At 39.1% G+C, this 18,492-nt stretch overlaps 3 non-coding genes across 3 annotated transcripts; 2 read left to right on the forward strand and 1 right to left on the reverse strand.

Annotated features, from left to right (window-relative positions):
- The first annotated feature begins 8,059 nt into the window (after nucleotides 1-8,059).
- Trnaq-uug lies at nucleotides 8,060-8,131 on the forward strand. Its single transcript has one exon. It is a non-coding gene; the product is annotated as a tRNA-Gln (tRNA).
- A 9,619-nt stretch (nucleotides 8,132-17,750) lies between these two features.
- Trnay-gua lies at nucleotides 17,751-17,843 on the forward strand. Its single transcript has 2 exons — nucleotides 17,751-17,787; nucleotides 17,808-17,843. It is a non-coding gene; the product is annotated as a tRNA-Tyr (tRNA).
- A 540-nt stretch (nucleotides 17,844-18,383) lies between these two features.
- Trnaq-cug lies at nucleotides 18,384-18,455 on the reverse strand. Its single transcript has one exon. It is a non-coding gene; the product is annotated as a tRNA-Gln (tRNA).
- Nucleotides 18,456-18,492: the final 37 nt, after the last annotated feature.

The raw sequence follows: 18,492 nt of genomic DNA on the forward strand, positions 1-18,492 counted from the left end.
ATTCTGCCGCATTTCGATAATAATCGTAATTGAAGCATTTAATGCCCGGTGGCGTCGATATTCCAATAATTCACCGGCTCCCTGTCACGATGCGCAATGGTGTGAGGTGTAAGGATCCCCCCCGGTTCGATTCCCGTGGGATCCGGTCCTTCTCGGTTCCACGGCAATGCATCACTCTGTCCGCAGTCCCGTAACTCACCGCGCCGCTCGCACACGCGTGCCCGCGCGGACAGCACGCACGTAACGCACACGTAAACACATCGTTGGACACGCATGGTCAATAAACGCTCACATACAACCGATCGAGGATAGGTGTGCGCGCATACGATGCGACATAGCGATGGAAAGACGGGGTCGAACAGATATATGGCCCGAAGTGAACGACGTATCTAATCTAACCCTTCTGGACAAGATACTCCGTGATGCGCGACGGGGGTTGCCTCGACCATGCGTTAACCGTGCTACCCCCAGCCAGGCCAAGTGTAATCTAAAATTACAAGAATCCACTGGCCGGACCTGTGCTGACCGGGGCCATTTGTCAATCTGCTTGGACGATTGCTATCGACACTTTTCGAAAGGATCGGCCATGTGACTTTCGTGAAGTTGAACGATGTTTTCGACGACGCGGTTAACCCTCCGTTCTTTGTATCATTTCACGCAACGATATTCTTCCTAGAACGCAGTCAGGCGTCTGTAAGGGGAGGAAATGTGCAATGGATAATTAGATGAATTTAATATGGAGCGTGGTGGAAGCTTTTGATAATTAAAATGATCTCTTGGCTGCATTTTCGCTGTATTACATAATCCGATACATGTCTAATGAAATACATATACATGTTAATTATTAAGTGTATATTTTCAGGAGTTTTGAAAATATTAAGAATTTTTGTGTTTGTTAAGAGGAGAGTAAAATTGAGAGGAACGTTGAAGATTTGGAACGTATTTTAGCGTTAGCGAGTAAAAATATGATGTACATAATTCTTTGTATTATACGAAATATAAATGGTGTAGAATGAATATCGACGATATTGGAACAATAATAAGAAGTCCATTCGTGTGAATATCGGAATTCGATATTTTCCCATTTCAAGCGAGTATCTCTGTAACCAATTTCAACTATCCTTTCGCAATTCATCGATTATCGTTACACGCGTTACTTGCGAACCAAAAACTTCATTCTCTAAAAACTCTCAACAAACGAACAAACAAACTCGCTATAAATCCAATCGTCGATCAGGATTACCATCTACAATAACTCAGCGCCCGTAGACCTCCCTAAAACTTCAAAACGCGCAACAAAACCCTTTCCACCGAAACGTCACGAGCCACTCCATCGCTTCCATTCATCACGCGGCGCAAACTTCGAGCGTCGAAGAAGCTTATCGCAAAAAGCACGAACGCGTTCGCAGTTGCAGAGCTTCGCAGTGACTCATTGCGTCGCGCGATGTTACAAAGTTGCGATCCTCTCGCGGCTCCCGAGATATTCATCTCCATCAAGGCTCGGCTAATAACTCGGGCGCTCGGTTCACCGAACAGAAAGAAGCAAAACAGAGAGCCCTTTCGACTCCTGCCCTTTGAACTTACTTTCTCGCCATCCCTCCCCTCTGTCTCCGCATTTTCTGCAACACCGTGTACTCGCAGATCCAGACCATTAAGGTCGTCTCAATCGCGCCACGGGTGGTCAACTCGAGGAACACCGAAGAAAGAGGCGGAGGGCCGCGTTTGCGAAAGTAGGGACAGACTATTTCGCATCCGTCATCGTTTAGAGCTCGTAAAAGTGAAACGATCACCGGCAACTAAAGTAACGAGGCCTGAACACAGGCGTGACGATCAGATGCCATCGAGCGATAATGCCCGCATCGTGGCATCTGCTAGTCGCGTTCTCGTCACACTGCGATCCTGATTTCGACCTTGATAAAATTGTGTTACGGCCACCAGGGAACGCGTTCACGCGGGGATAGCGCGTGAAAACACGACATAGAATACCGATCCTACACTGTCGGCAGCTACTTTTCTCCATAGGCTCCCCGTTGATTCGACCTATTTTCCAGGGTTGAGTGATTCTGAACGAGAATCGAGAATGTGCGTAGATTTGGAGGAGGGGTTATTGGTGTCGAAGAAAGTCAATTTATCATCGTCGTTATTATCCTCTTTTATTCTGATCTCTGAAGTACCTGTGAGGATTCTTAATCGTTTGTGTAATTCCTTTCAACCGATCAGAACGACGTTGCGCGTTGTGTTACACGTGTGAACTACCGGGGAAAAAGATGACACCTGTCTCTTATAGAGTGCCGTTTGTGAATTCAGTACGTCGATTAACTTACGTTAGATTTGTCAAAGCTGTTACTTCGAATATCTCATAGTCTTTAATATTCTATGGTTTCTAGCGAGCCCTTCTAATTGGTATAATTACACGAACTCATTGCGAATCGTTTCTACCCACAATTCATATTTAACGAAGAAGAATCCTCACGCTAACCACTCGCAACGAGCGACGCGTTTTGCATTCTCGGTTTAATCCATCATCATCGGTGGAAATCGAAGGGATGGCCAGGCCGCTCCGGGCGATAACGGGGCCGGCAACGAGGAGAGCATCACACCGCCGCGAATAGTTCATTAAAATATCCATGAATACGTAATTGTGAATGCGGTCAGAGGCAACGAAATCAGATAAATGAGCGCGTACCAATCGCGCGAAATGGAACAGTAATTCGTACAGGTTTGCACAATTAAGCCAGCCATCGAACAAAAATATTCTATTTCGCTTCCGGTGACCGCGCCATTAAAATCCTCTGTGATTACTTATCCATTTATTTACGGGAAAGCTGGAGTGACTCCCCCGGGCTCTGAATCGTTTCAATTTTCACCGTTACGGGCTGACCTGGCTGCAAATTGTCTTAATATCCTGCCGTTAATAACGTCGACCACGCATGACACGTGAAACGATCGAGCAATATGGTGGACAATTTTCCATGGCGTCGAGTTCGAAACGAAATCGAGTGAAAGAATAGAAGGTGCGTTAGTCACGGGCCATTTTGCCACCAGCCGTGACCTGTACGCGCGTTGCCTTTATTTTCCAAGCGTTAATTCACTCGAACAGTGTTCGTCCTCTCGTGCAGGAGGAAGTCGAACCCCTCGAACGAACCTTTCTTTTCTCTTTTTTGTCTCTCTCTCTCTTTCTCTTTCTCTTTTTCTCTCTCTTTCTCTATGTAAGTCTCTATCTATCTATCTATCTTTCAGTTGTGAGCGTTTTAAAATCCGGCCTGGTTCTCGGCGGTTCGGTCACGTGCCGTCACAGGGGGTGCATCATAATGCGCTCGTCACCGTGCTGTTTCGCCTCCGCTGCTCGGTTCTTCGTGTATCGAGATGCATACGTAATTAACGGGAAGCATTAACGGGAATTAACAGGCAGCTTAACGGCGCGGAAAAGTAACGTGGGAGCTGCGAGCCCGGAACAGCCGCGAGCCAACCTTTTTGTTGTTTGTTTCGCTTTATTCGGGATTGTCTTTGGTAGCTATTTTTTGTCGAGTGATCGACGTTCGTAAGATTAACAGCCTGTCTTGTCTAGTCGCGCATAAATCTTGTGATTTTGTCAGCAGCTACTGGGAACGCTGCTTGTTCATTGCATGTAATATAACGTAAGATGAAATGGTATTTTCTGCGATAAGAAAAGATACTGAAGAATATTCGAGTACTGACATGTACGCACTTTGTATTACCAAACCTCCGATTAAACAATTGACGTCAGAAATTGTAATTTATACCACGTGTATGGCTCGATATTACGAAACAAGGAATTAATTGACGCGTGAATATTTTGACGAGTCTGTGCATTTAATGATTGAATTATTAACGTCTAACTGGAAAAGGAAGTAAATTGTAGATAAAATTATTAATCCTGCCTTCCTTTCCTTTCTGATATTTATTCCAGTTAGAATAGATATAGTATATTCATAAATTTAAAATGCATGAATATAAATCGATTCCCTTTTGTTAATCGTACTCCTATTATTTATCAAAAATGTGTAAATCAATTTGTAGGAGTATTAAAGTCGGCTTGGTTTCCAAACGCGTCAGAAAAAGTATATCGATGATGATGATGATGCATGTGTACCAGTCACGGGATGGTCAATATGCACACAGATCGCTAATGCAAGCTGCCGTCAGGCTGAAATTACCCAGGTAGAAATGATCGATCCAATTAAGCACACGACGTAACGGAAACGTATAATCGTGTCTAGAGACGGTTAAAGACGGTCGTGCGTATAATTGGTAACGTATAGTTTCGTTCCTTGCTTCTGTTAATATCATACAATGATAAAATCTTTAATAAAGTGCCTGTTACACGGCGATGAATCCTCAGGTAAGTGGCATTCAATTTAAGAACGTAATAACGTCTCGTAATACATCGACGATAAATTTCCTTTGCTTGATCTTCGAATAAATCTACTTCGAATAGTATCGAGACGAAAAACATTGCATCGTATTAAAAGTTGATTTAAAAGTTAGCGAGCTACGGTTACGTGGCACACAAACACCTTACGATCGCTCAGAGATCTCAATGAGACGAAATAGTCGTATAACGAAGGCGTTAATTACACCGTTTGAAACTTTCTCGTGGAGCTATGTGTTTTGCAAGAGATAAACCTTACTATACTTATTGCTATATTTTACTATACTAATTTCTATATTTGTATATATACTATGTATATACGTTGTAAGATGGTCGCGTAACTCTGGAAGAGAACGGTGGTATAATTTTTGTATCGTTTCTATTTCATTTATATGAAATCCGCATCGTTGATAAAAAAATGAAGTACAAAAACAAAATCCAAGTTCGATTATTTTTTTGTGGAATATAATAGTTTTAAACGACCCTTGTTTTCTTTACCTAAAGTAGTTAAAAAAATAGAATATTGTTTAGTATATAAAGATGCGTTTCTTATAGACAAAATATTCTAATATTACTTTACTAATTTATTTAGTTATTACTTTATTAATCACGCTACGAAAATAGTCATACAATTAATCGTAAATAAACGAAATGAATAAGGTATAACCATTCTCAGCTATTCTTTTCTTCGCATCTCATGGACCTTCCCTCTTTATCAACCTGTCCGTAGTGCGTTCCATGCTACTTCAAACATTCTCACTGCTCCATTCTTCAGCAACAATAACATCCTCTAAAAAACCCTCTTTGAAAAAAATTCTTGCAATTGCAGACGATCGTCAGAGCGTAAAAAAGGCGTGGAAACAACGGGTCGTCGGTTCGATTCAAAGGCGTGAACTATCGGTGAAATGATCAAAATAATCGAACGTAGACGAAGGAAGCGAATGGTGGAGACGAGCACATCGTAAAGTGAATCTCATTAGCGATACCCTGATGCATAGCACGGCTACGGGGGGCATCGCTTTGATGTCGAATGAACTGCCGCCCCCTGAGGGTCATAGCACGCGGCATTATTGTTATCACGAGACGAGGCTGTTTCTAATTATCGGAAAGGAACCGGAAGTCGCAGCCTGCGACGCCCTCCTCCACTCACAGAAGAACGTTATTTGTCCTACGTTAAAGGCACGTACTCACCGGCAACCAGTTCACGACTAACGTTAGCGAACGATACTCGATAAAATGATCACAAGCATTTTATATCCAACAAATAGTCTGTTGATGTCACAAAAATATTCGGATCCTATGATGTTCTTAACCATCTTGCTCTAAGTTTCAAGTATATAGAAATAATTAAAAAAATAAGAAAAAATAATTAAAAAATATTTTAGGTTACGATAAGCTGTAATCTCCTGTTAAAATAAACACTTTATTTGTTTATTTACCCTCGATAATTTTTTATATTTAAGTACAAATGGAAGATGTCCACTTTTCGCGTTATAGAAATATTAAAATAAATCGTGTTTTAATAAATACCAACAGTACGCAAACAAATTACGGATTGTTGTCCGTGAACTGTTTGCGAACATCAGTGAGAACGCACCTTAAGGGAAACAAAGGGAAAAAGCAAGGCAAAGGGATCGAGGTCCGCTTTTGGTGGAGCCGTGAGGAAAGACAAAGCAAGGGGTCGATGGCCCACCTGTTCTTTCGGAACCCTTTGACGAATGACCCCTGTAGACGAGTTACACGTATTCCTCGGTCCCCTGCCATTAATCATATCGACGCCGTTGGATGATCAGTGTTAAGTGCGTTGCGTGCCACCAGGTCTCCTCGATCGCGGTTTGTTTGCCTTTCATTAATATTCGATTTCGATGCGACGATGGAGAATGAATTTCTCCCGTGGATTAATTCGAGAACGAGGAAAGTGGAGTTTAAGTCGTTGATGTAGTTTTATGTTAATTTTAAAGTTAGGATTTACGAGGTGCGAGGAAAGATTGACATTTTCTCTTTATTTTGTAATGAGTTTTTCAGGATAGAATGTAGAAGATCGGATTAGTGAGATTTTGGTGTTTTTATAGGAAAACAAACTGCGACATCAGGCCGCAACAAAGTACAATATCAGGCTTAAGGATTAAATAACTATTCTCAATCTTTCACACTAACAGTTTATCTTTGTATTTAATCACGTCAAAGAAAAATACTTCTACATAGCCATCAAATGACATCAAACGCAAACGATCAACAAATCTCAACTCCTCTAAACTCGTCAATTTATCTAACGACAAGATGAAAAATTATATTGTATATACGTTTTTTTTAAAGTACCTTATTGGGTACTAAAAAGGAAGAAATACTGAAAAAACCATAAATCCAAGTTCTCGAAGCAACTAGTGGAACGAAGGACTTTCACCTGCGTCCAAACGACATCACCTAATTTCCTCCAGAAAGTAATCAAATAATAGTACCGTCCAACATCGCCAGCGTAGCAGCAATTTCGGTTTAATCGCTCGTTCCGGAATCACCCCCGGTGACGCTTCGGAAAATAAATTTGTGAAAGTCCGCCACGAGCACATGTCACACTGATTGCACATCCGCTTCCGCCGCCGTTAGGTACGAAGACAGCGCGCCATTATAAAACCGGCCCCACGAAAGAAACATAATATTTATTGCCAGCTTCCGTTCAATTAGGGGTTGACACGGCATCGCGACGAAGGGAGAGGGTTTGCTACATCGAACCCGCTTTCATCCCCCCAAAAATTCTGTGTACCCTGCCCGACCCGCCTTTCTCTGTCGCTTGTCGATGCTTTCGAAATCTATGTTCGCTTTCACCCCCCGCTCGATGGGGTGTTCTGAATTTATATATTGTTCACCCTCTTCCGATTCGGGACGACACTCGCGAAATGGCTCAAGAGGCTTTTTTTCCTTTTCGCCCCGCGTCGAAACGGGGTTGGAAACTCGAGTGTCGAGAATGTGGGAAGGGGTTTGTAAATTACCAGTATCTTCTCTCCTCTTTTTTTTTTTATCAGTGTCCCTTGCCTTATGTTGGATAAATTGAATGAGATGATCGGAGATTTGTTTGCGGATGGCGGTGGAAGGGGCGTGTTATTTTTAATTAATTCGACTATTACAAAGTAAGAATATCTATTACCGTAATAATGACGTTTCTCGATTTAATTATATTTTTAGCTAAATCAAATAATTTTCTCTTACTCGATAGAGATAAAAAACACCTGTTATTACGGTACAAAGTTAAGTGTCTATTTCCGATAAAGACTACCACTGCCACTGTACTTCAGACTAATTCTATTTATAATATCGATTGTGTAACATTTTCAGCACACTGAGTGCACATACTCTTCTGTCCTCGTCTGTTCTACAACTATATAGTATATACGTACATACAATACAGTTTATTGCTGTTTTTCATCAAACACTATACAAACAGCGTTGAACAAAGAGGCGTATTTATTTTTAAACTTAGAAGAGCACCTCTATTACATAACCTATATTTATATTGACATTAACTTCATATACTACGCACGCTATTTAATATTTAATAATAACAATCCACAATATGTATATATATATATCAACAAACAATAAACAATTCCATTATCGATTTATTTTTATCGATCCACTAATAAGGTGTAGTGAAGCATACTCTTCCACAGCGGTCCCATGGTGTAATGGTTAGCACTCTGGACTTTGAATCCAGCGATCCGAGTTCAAATCTCGGTGGGACCTGAAATCAATTTTTTTTTCTTTTTCAACTCGTATTACCTGCTCTTCGCACGTCTACACTTTATACCATTTAACAACATCAATCCATTTTCTTTTTATTTTATATTTCCTATTTAAAAAATCCCGCTTACAATCTACAATCACACCAGCGCGCACAATCTACGCTCACCACTTATCTTCCTACTCGATCGTAACAACGCGAAGCGACAGAGAGATACGTATCTACATGGTGCGCAATATTGTAATGCGTTTTCGCTGTTCGATCATTTTTAATGAAACGCCAGAACGCATCTTACGTGTCGACGTGAACGTCGATCGACATATGACGCGTCTCTATATCCGCGAAATCCCCGTGCCTGACGCTTAATCCCTAATTATATAACACGTAGCCGGCGATAATTCATTTATTATACATGTAATTCGATAATCGGACAGAGGCGTAGACCGCGCGTTATCGTTCGTTTCCACGAAGGTAGCGGTGCATTTTCGCCTCGCGATGTCGGGCTTATCTGGAATCACCGCGTTCCGGCTACCTGGCGTAACTCACGGATCAAAAATGTATCCGGCCGCTAATTATCGGCTAAATTAAGCCCTACTCCGGACGTACGAAACGTTGTAAGTAATTCGCTACCGATGACAGATTACGCGTTCACAACGACGCGCCATTAAAGATTGATTAAAATTGTAGAAATTATAGGCACGCGGTCCCTTCCACGATGTTACCCGCAACGATGTACGTAGCACGATTATTTTCAGTTCTTGTTGTTTTATCTTTCAGGCTGCAACGAAGTGAAAATGTAGCGGTAAATTGCCGTAGAAAATGACACGTGTTTATATGTTCGTTTTTATTGCCGTTGTTAGAGATAAGTGCGTGGTTGGAAGTGGTGAATGGCTTAGCGAATGATTATTAGATCCAGTACGGATAAGGTAAGGGACAAGGTAAAGAAGACGTTCAGTGCATTATATAGACTTTCAAACAGCAACTCGATCTTTGATATCGAATCACGGAATATTTGATCAGCTTCATTTTTCGCGGTTTTGATATCCATCGCGTTTATCCTTTGTTAAAAAGATTTCTAATTCGAAAAGGATATAAAGTTGCTTCTAATATATTTTCTGGTTTTCATTTTATGTTAAAAATTCTCTGCTTTTCCAAACTCGGTATTTATTTTTCCAATGAAACGAGAATATGACGGAACGACGAAAAGAAGGCAAATATTATCTGTATCGAGTTTACATATCGCTAAAGCGATCTATAAGAGAAATAAAATACAAAATAAAAATCCGCATTTCTAATATAATTAAAGCTAGATATTAGATTGTCCCAAAAGTTTCTTTGGTTTCATAAGTGAAATGATAGATGCACAACATTTTTTATTTTATATTAATTCATGGATTCGTGTATGATTCATTCTGTAGTAATAGAATAAAATGGATCAAACGTAATTGAATAAAATAATATAAAACAAAAAATATTGTGCATCTACTACTTCCTGATAAAACGAAGAGAACTTTTACAACAACCTAATATAAAAGCATCAGAGCTTAAAATGCAATTTAATAAGTAAAAACTGTAGCATGTTCAAGTAAAACTGAAACTATCCGTAACCGAAGCCAAAGCAAAAGATGAATATTCTCCATCATTGTAATTATCAACTACGCCAAAATTCAACGATGAAAGGTGCGAACGATTCACGCGCAATTATGTTTGCTATCCACGCAACACACGTGACCAATAATCCGACCATTCGTACGACAAACATATGTATAGCCATAACATATTCGCGTCTAACATGGCGGGTGCTCATCAATCACAATTACAAAACGCCAACGCGAATAGTAAAATCACACAAATTACACGTTCGCCGCTCTCATCGGCCGCTCTGTTGCACGCGAGCGCATTATTACCGAGCGTTTCCCGGTATCAACATTAATCAACCAGCTGCCTATTCTATATTTCCGTCGAGGTTGTCGCATTGATTTCGATCCCCTTAAATCAGTCGTGGAAAAACGAATTTCCCGGCGCGACACGGTGTTTCGCGATTCGAACGACGCGTGAAACATTGGATTGCGAGTTCATCGTAATTTATCGACAGCGCGTGTTTTATGGGTTTTCGTTCACGCGGCGCTTGCACAGTGCGTAAACAGCGGTTTCAAGTTTCTACAGAGGCAGCTTCTTGCTAGGAAAGCAGATTTTTTCAATGCTATTCATACGCCTCTGTAAGTAACTGTTTTTGTGGCTTGCGATTCAATTTCGTCTTTTCGTTTCTCGAAATTCTTCGGGCAAAGTTGCACTCGATATCGTTCTACTTTCTTACGATCTCTGAATTTTTATACACAAATTTCACACTCGTTTCAATGTATACAAATTTGTAGAAAGATCGTCGTATAAAATTAGGAAAGGAAAAATTACGTGTATCAAGGGAAATCGTCAAAGAACGTATCAGGGTTAGTGTAATTTTGGACAGAACTGTGCGTGAAGAATTTTGGAAAAGAAGTTTATTACGAAATAAAAGTTGTTTCCATCTCTACATGCTAACAACATATTCGAGGATAAATATTAAATGAAGTTAACAGTCCATGAAAAGCATTTATTCGTTAAATCTAAATAAACGTACATCTTTTTCTATGTACATCGTTGATTCCGAAGCTTTCTTTCTTCTTTGATAGTTGCTCAAAAATTATTTTTTCGTTATTTTTTGAAAACTTTCAAGCTGCTCCCCCATGCAAGAACAAATAGTTTGTCAACTTGTTCTAATTGCACCGATCCAAATCCACAGGTGTCGAACAAATTTTAGATTCCAGTACAAACAGTGAACGACGATCCGTTATGATAATTACAGTCTGCGATGAGCAATCGAGGATAAATGGACCGAATAAGCGATCACCGTTCGTTAATCCCTGGAAAATGGCCGATTTCGCGAATCAGATTTCCTGGGACGACGAAGGATAAGGAAAACGGGGGGCCCAGACTACGACGTTCCCGTACGATCGTTACAGCAAGTTCATCAAGATGTGACAACGCCACCGTGAAACTGTCGCACGCTCGTAAAATACTTTCTCAATTTAAATTTCACCGAGACGATCCCTTGGAAGTTTCCGGTTAACGAGCGGAACCGCCCTAACTCAGTTGGACGATAAAATACCGGCCTCGTAATGACGGAACGTGTAATCGAGAATCACACGAGCCATCGTCCGTAACACTTTGCCCGCGGAATTGCACCTCGTCCGCGGATAGACTATCCAGACAGGGCAGACGGTATCAAGAATCTTGCCACACCGTCGTCAACCGATCCTAGAGATCGTTTTGTACCAAGATCTTTCGAATCTTGTAGTGTAATTTTATTTCTGAACCTGCTGATAGTGATTTCTTGATGGCGATGGTCTTACCTAAGTTTATAAGATTCAACTACTTCTCTGCATTAATGTAATCGTACTTTATTTTCATTGTATTTCGGTTTCATTGAATGCAGATTTGTTTAAGTTTTAATATACTTTTCTATATTTTTCTGAATATATGGGTGAATTTTTCATACGAGATTTGTTAGGAAGATATATAACCCAGTATAAGTCTGCAGCTATAAAATTGTTGATTTATCGTTAGTTAGATTTTGAACAAAATCGTGAAAGATGTTTCATTTTTATTATATTCCACTGCCATTGAATCGCTACATCAAGCTTTAAAATTCTAATAGAATATGGAAAGAATTTGGAACAGGAATTCGTGAAGCTTTCACCAGATTAAAACACCGGCGAACTGCTTCTATTGTCGTCTTTGAAATAAACTGTTCTCATACTGTTATAGAAAATAGAAAAGATTCCACCAACTATTCGAGAAGCCACGTTGATCGATGTGAGCGTAAAAGATGAAATAAAACAGTTATTAATTCCACGCTAGTATTGCTATCGTATTTAGTTACACATTCCGATACGTTATCGTTTATCGCGTGTAAAATTTCGACGTACCAATCCCGCTAAAAAAATAACCAAAACTTATCGATACATCCATCCATTATGAAAGAAATTAAACGATTCCTGTCGCCATACCATTTTCTAATTGAACGTCCAACACGCCCGTGTCGCTTTTATTCCAAAAGTAAGTAAGTACTCGATAAATCCCTCGCATTCAAAATGTTTTCCAGCCAACTGAAAAAGCCCTGTCGTATATAAGCCACGGCGAAGTTACTTTATGCTCCGATTTAAGGAATACGCGGCGTGCTCATAAACCATAAAAGATTCCAGTCATAACTCGAACGGTATCGCATTTTATTTAATTGCCCCGCGGCTCTTACACGGCCCTAAAGGAAAACAGGCAGCGGAGAACTTGCGTGCATAATATTATTTATTACCAAAGAAGCTGTTAAAGTTTAACGCCTGCCGCGCGAAATTAAACGCGATAAAATGTTTGTTATCCAATCGTATCGCGCCTCTAACGTCTCCTCAATGTCACGCTTGTTCCGTCTCGCTATCTCTCGCGGATAAGACGCGACTTTACAACCGCGAAGACGCTTTCGGCGTTCGCCCTACCGAGCGCACGACGATCAGTCGAAGACGCTTCGATCAGTTAAAGCGACTGCTCGTGACTGATAAAGCCGACACGACGAGAGTAGAGCCTTCTTAATGCACGTTCGATTTAGTTTTATTCGTTAAAACGTACTATAGTGTATTTTTGATATAGATACGACTGGTACAGTCTACGAGCGTTTACAATTGAAGACCATAAGAGACGAACATGATATATACTAAGTTTCTATGCATTTATGGGATATTTAAAGATGCAAGAATCTACGTAACATGCGCAAGTGTAAAAAATATTTCAAGCGAGGTAGTCGTTGGAATGGTTAATGGATGGGATAAATTTGTATTTAGAGAATAAAAGAGAAGATGTGATTTATCGCATTCTTTGTCCGTAATCTTCGGTTACGACCCATTCGGCACTTCAACTGCAACAAATTGATACGAAGTGAGAAAAATTGATACATCTCTTAGTTTCCAATTTTCGTGATCTTCATTCGTGTTTCTTATTTAATTAGGAATATATTAAGATACATATACATACGTTTTAATGCATTTTTAAATCCTTTTGATACATATCGGAAGTGAAATTTTGAAGAAATGACTTGGTCAAAACGTCGATTAAATTAAAAGATCAATGCAACGCATTAAGTCGTTCAACGAGATTTATAACTCCAGCTCAACGCTCGAATAAAACCCCTGTCACCGAAAAAAACGCAAGAAGACATCGACGTCTTGGGTTAAGAAAACTTTGCATATTTTTAATAGTCGCAGGCATCTCGAGCCAATTTCCCGTTTCACCATAAAACCCCAAACGCTCGAGATTTATGGCCACCGCGTCAATTATAATCCGTTTCATTCGGAAACCTTCTTCGTTTCGACAAACCTAACCCTTCGCGACTCTGCTGCACACCCTCGAACTTATATCGTAAAAAAAGAACGATATTAGACGTTCTCCCTCGTCTTCCCTCTCTCGAACCTACCCGCTTGCCAAGCTGAGATGGAGCCTGGCTTTGGGGAACGTTTAAATAAGACGCGAAATTTTTTATACGGGTAAAAAGCGCGTGGCACGACGAGGAAGGCACAGCGAGCTGGTTCGTAAAACGTATCCCGCCGAATGGGCCAGAAATGGCCCCTCTACCGTATCGAATGATTACCACCGAGGAACGTACAACGTCGCGATTTAACTGCCCCTTAAAAATTGTTTGTCTACGCGGCGTTTTAACAACGCGATCCCCGTATACGATCTCTCGTTTCGTTCGTCCCTCGTCGATGTTCTCCGTTTCGCGACGTTTAAGGTAGATTTTAATGTATGCGCGGGAAACGACGCCGGTGGATGCCTTTGATGAGCGAGCGTTTAAAACGCGAATATTTGAAAGTAGGGTAAAAAGGGAGGAGAAGATATAGTGTTAGGAAATTGAGTCGTAAATGGTACGGTTTTGCAAATGGTTGCTTGGAAGTGAGAGGGTTCGATGAATGGGGTGGCTTGTTGGTAGTAATTGTTAATAGTTTTGGAAAGAGTGGAGTCTTCTTTTAGAAGAAATTGGATCTAGGGAATGGTGATGTTTTAATTAATATCGGTAAGCAAAGATTATTGTTGGGGATGAAGCGTGATAATCGTATCGCGGGTATTTATACAATTTTCTATTTTTATGAATATAATTGAGGGAGCGTAGTTTAAATAAAGATTCGTTTCGCTTATTTGGTTCGCTCATTAAAAATATCATAACGAGTAGTTTATTCTGGACAATTTACAGATTTATCGCTATTACGTGAATTTTTTGTATTTGTACATCTTTAACTTTCCCAAAGGTGTTTACGGATTATTTATTTAGAAAATGAGATAAAATACAATAGTAGTTTGGTTGTTTCGTCTGTGAAAATTATCACTAGAAATTTTGATTGTATAGGGTAATTTAATAATTATTGATTTACTTTTTTCTATAAGAAATAGTATTTTCCAAGCAATCCCATCGACGGCGTTAGTTTAGGACTTAAAGTGTATGTCAACGAGTTACATTTCATCGTGGGATTAAAATAAAACAAGATTGATAAAGTTTCAGTAATTAATTCTGGAGTGATAGAGAGTCTCCTAATCTGCTTATAACAATATAGTCGTTATCAAACAAGGCATCTGGAAAATATTATTTCCAAAAAACAATCCAACAAGTAATACATTATATCATACATTTTAAATTTAATATAACTATTTTATCTACAAAATAGTTTCTCTAAAATCTTTCGTTCTGTTTCTCAGAGCATATTATTCCTTATTCTCATGTTTCTGTATTCTCGTATGTGCTTCTTTCTATTTATTTAACGAAAGTCTTGGACTTTTCACAAAACCCATCTCAAAACTGGGTTAAGAATCTTTCTCCTTAGTAACAGAGGAGAACACGAAAATAGAGTATGAAATATATGGAAATGCTATCAGTTAGATAAGCGATTTTATTAAAAAAAAAGAAGCATCGCTTACGTTCGTTTCTCGATTGCGTATCGTAAATTCGATAAGCTCGGTCCCAATCTCTTTGGTTTTCGTCACTGCGCATAAAAATTCGCTACGTCAGCAGTACTATCGTCTAAATAGCCGAATTCGTTGCTTCTAGGTCAATGTGGACATTCCTGACCGAAATGCAGAAACAAAAAATCAACGAATCGAATGAAGCGTCGCACGAGAAGCGTCTGATTCTACGTGTCTGACCATGACCTGGAAAAATCTACTTGCTTCAGTTCCGCAAGGAAATGGGATTGCGATGGAATTGGAAGTTTTAGGGGAAATGGGACCTAGATTTTTGATACGTCGGAAAAATTGTACTGGTTCATTTTCTTTCAAATGTTAACCTTAATTCAAAAGCTATTGCTGTTTCTCAAATTACTTTTTGTATTTTTCCTTTTCGCTCTTCTTCGATATCAAGTGACCTAAAATCTAAGTACGAGGTTGTAGATTTTACATTTCATTTTATTTGTATGCTATATTATTTTCTTTTATTACTATTTCATTGTACTACGTCCCAATAATTTATTTATAGCCGCATTTTACCTTAATTAAATATTTTCAGAGTAGGTTGCGCGTTATCTAAACATCTAATTTTTAAATTACTCTGAGTGCATCTAAGTAATTAAATAACTAAAGTTATTACTTGACTCATTTTAGATTAGTTTCTAACTAACAGATAAGTATTCAATTAATTTATATAACATCCTTCAGACTAATTCTTCAATTTTCTATCCAAGTCAAAAATTGTAAATTGTTTCTCTGTCAAACGGTCAGAATTCCGCCGGTAGATTTCGCGATTCATTAAAACATACTTAGAAATAATAAAGAAGAAGAACGAGCCTGGAATTTGTCATATCCAAAAGCCTTCGTTTTCTCTCTAAACTCCCAGCTAATTCAATAAATTGTCGCGAAAGAAAAAAAAAAAAAAAAAGAAAGGAAATACGTTCGCAACGTACAACAAGCTTCTTTACACCGTGAAAACTGTCTCTGCAAATACGTGGCCCACGGGAGGTCCCTCATTAAACATTCGTCTCTCGTTAAAGCAGAACGCGATCTAGCTCCTTAATTCGGCGATGAGGAGTAATTAAGCGACGCGACGAACAGCGCAGCTGTGAACACGAGATGAAGAACACAGAGAGACGTCGAGGTACTTTGTTTCGCAGTAAACCGGGTTTAATGACTTCATGTAAAAATACCCCATCGACTTTACGATATAGCTTCTCCTCTGCGTCTCTTCCCTACCTTTCCATCGTGTTCCTCTTCCGATGCTTTCGTTCCATGTTCCTCGTGATCTTCTATACTTCTCCTCGCAGGGTGAGTTTTCGGCTACGACCATAATTTTATAGTTTTATGTAAACTGTATCGAGCCATGAAACACGCGGCGCTCTACGATGGCTTGATGGTGATTGGCGTGCAGCACGAGATAGAGAGAGGATTTCTACGGGGTATAAAATTTTCACGACGTTCAGTCTCGGCCGCCTTTGACACGCAATTCTTTTTCGTCCGCTGCCTCGAGACGTCGTAAATAAGTGATAACTGGATCGCGGCACGGCGGAACGCGTCGTCAGCGATCGTCGGCCTCAGTTTCGACGTTGTCCTGCTTTGGATATCGGAATTTCGGTGGTGGCTCTTCGACGATATTGTTGATAGACGAAGTTAGTAGTCTATGTTGGCGAATAAAGGCTCGAAAACGAAACTTTCTGCGAGGAATATGAGTACAATCGTTTCTGTCTTGGCCGAATGATCTTCCTAGAAGGCAATTAATTGAATAGATTCATTTGGAAGAAGTATAGGGTAATATCGATTTATATTGGAAGAAGAAGACACAAGAATTAAATTCCTTACGTTCAGAACAGATGAAATTACGTCTATTTCAGTTGAATAAAGTTATTGGGAGATGACTGAGCAATTTATTCAGTTTCACGTTCCCTGATAATTAACAGTTTGAGGGTGGAGCAGGAAAGTGGAAATATAGAGTAACATTGGTTCATATTGGAAAAGAAAGGGTACAAAGTGAAGCTCTTTCTTGGTTGAATAAAGTTATTGGAAGGTAATGGAGCGATTTATGTAGCTTTACACCCCGTAATAGTTGAGAATTTGAGAATGGAGCGCGAAAGTGGATCTATAGAGTAATATTAATTTCTTCTGGCAAAAAGAAAATCCAAGAGAAAGATTCCTGATAGCCAGAATAGTTATAGCGGTGTATTTCATAATCTATGGATATTTAGTCGAATAAAGTTAGTATGGAGTAATTGAACGATTTATCCAATTCCATGTTCCTTAGTAATTGCTAATTAGGAGCAGAATATAAGGGTGAAGTACGCTCTGATGTTCAAATTACGCACGAAGGCTTGGCATGACGCAACACTTCGTTCGTGACGTAGGTCAGGTAGTTCTACATATAGATCTTCCTTTGACCTAATTCTACTTTCGCTTTACGTGATGGATAAAATGTCAGAATTTATGAAAAATATTGATTTCTTATAAGTGAAAATGTATAACTAGGTAAACATTATTGTTATTGTTTAATAAATAATTAATTTATTAAAGATTAATAATTCCAGGATAATATCTTAGGTTATATATGAAAAATTAGAAGTGGACCTCAAGCCTTCGATAGCTCAGTTGGTAGAGCGGTGGACTGTAGTTGGAAAGTAAAAGATGGACATCCATAGGTCGCTGGTTCGAATCCGGCTCGAAGGAATTTTTTTATTTCGTGAATTATAATTTTGCATTAAATATTTGCATACAGATATCCATTTGTTATCTTTTATATACATTTGTTAATATTATTAATAAACTGTTAAAGGTATTATACAATTTTGCGTAAAAACTTATCTGGTCATAAATACAGTTATGAAATAAGAAATCAATAAGAAGAAAAATTTACTGTGAAAACTTAATTGAATAAAATATATAGATTAAATTATAAGTTAATTCGAAACGATTCGCTATATAAACAGAATTGAATCAGATCTAAAGAAATTTGATTTATCGTAAAGCTTCCTATTTTCAACTAGATTATTTTTAGTAATATGTGTTTATATATATAATATGTGTTCCTCTTGCTGAATGTCACTTCTATAAATATTTGAATGAAAAGAAACATTAGTTTGTCACACAATCACATGTTTTGTTGTTAGAATCATTGAAAAAATTATGAGAAATATTTGTGGAACATTGATCAATTAAATAATTATGATTTTTCTATTAATACCAAAAAAAAAGCGATTGCAAAAAAGCAGGTCCCACCGAGATTTGAACTCGGATCGCTGGATTCAGAGTCCAGAGTGATAACCATTACACCATGAGACCGCTTGGAAGGGGTAGTTTTTCTCACCCCTATCGAGGT

Source organism: Bombus vosnesenskii, unplaced genomic scaffold (assembly GCF_011952255.1).
Source record: "Bombus vosnesenskii isolate JDL3184/JDL3185 unplaced genomic scaffold, Bvos_JDL3184-5_v1.1 scf7180000013309, whole genome shotgun sequence".
Taxonomy (NCBI): domain Eukaryota; kingdom Metazoa; phylum Arthropoda; class Insecta; order Hymenoptera; family Apidae; genus Bombus; species Bombus vosnesenskii.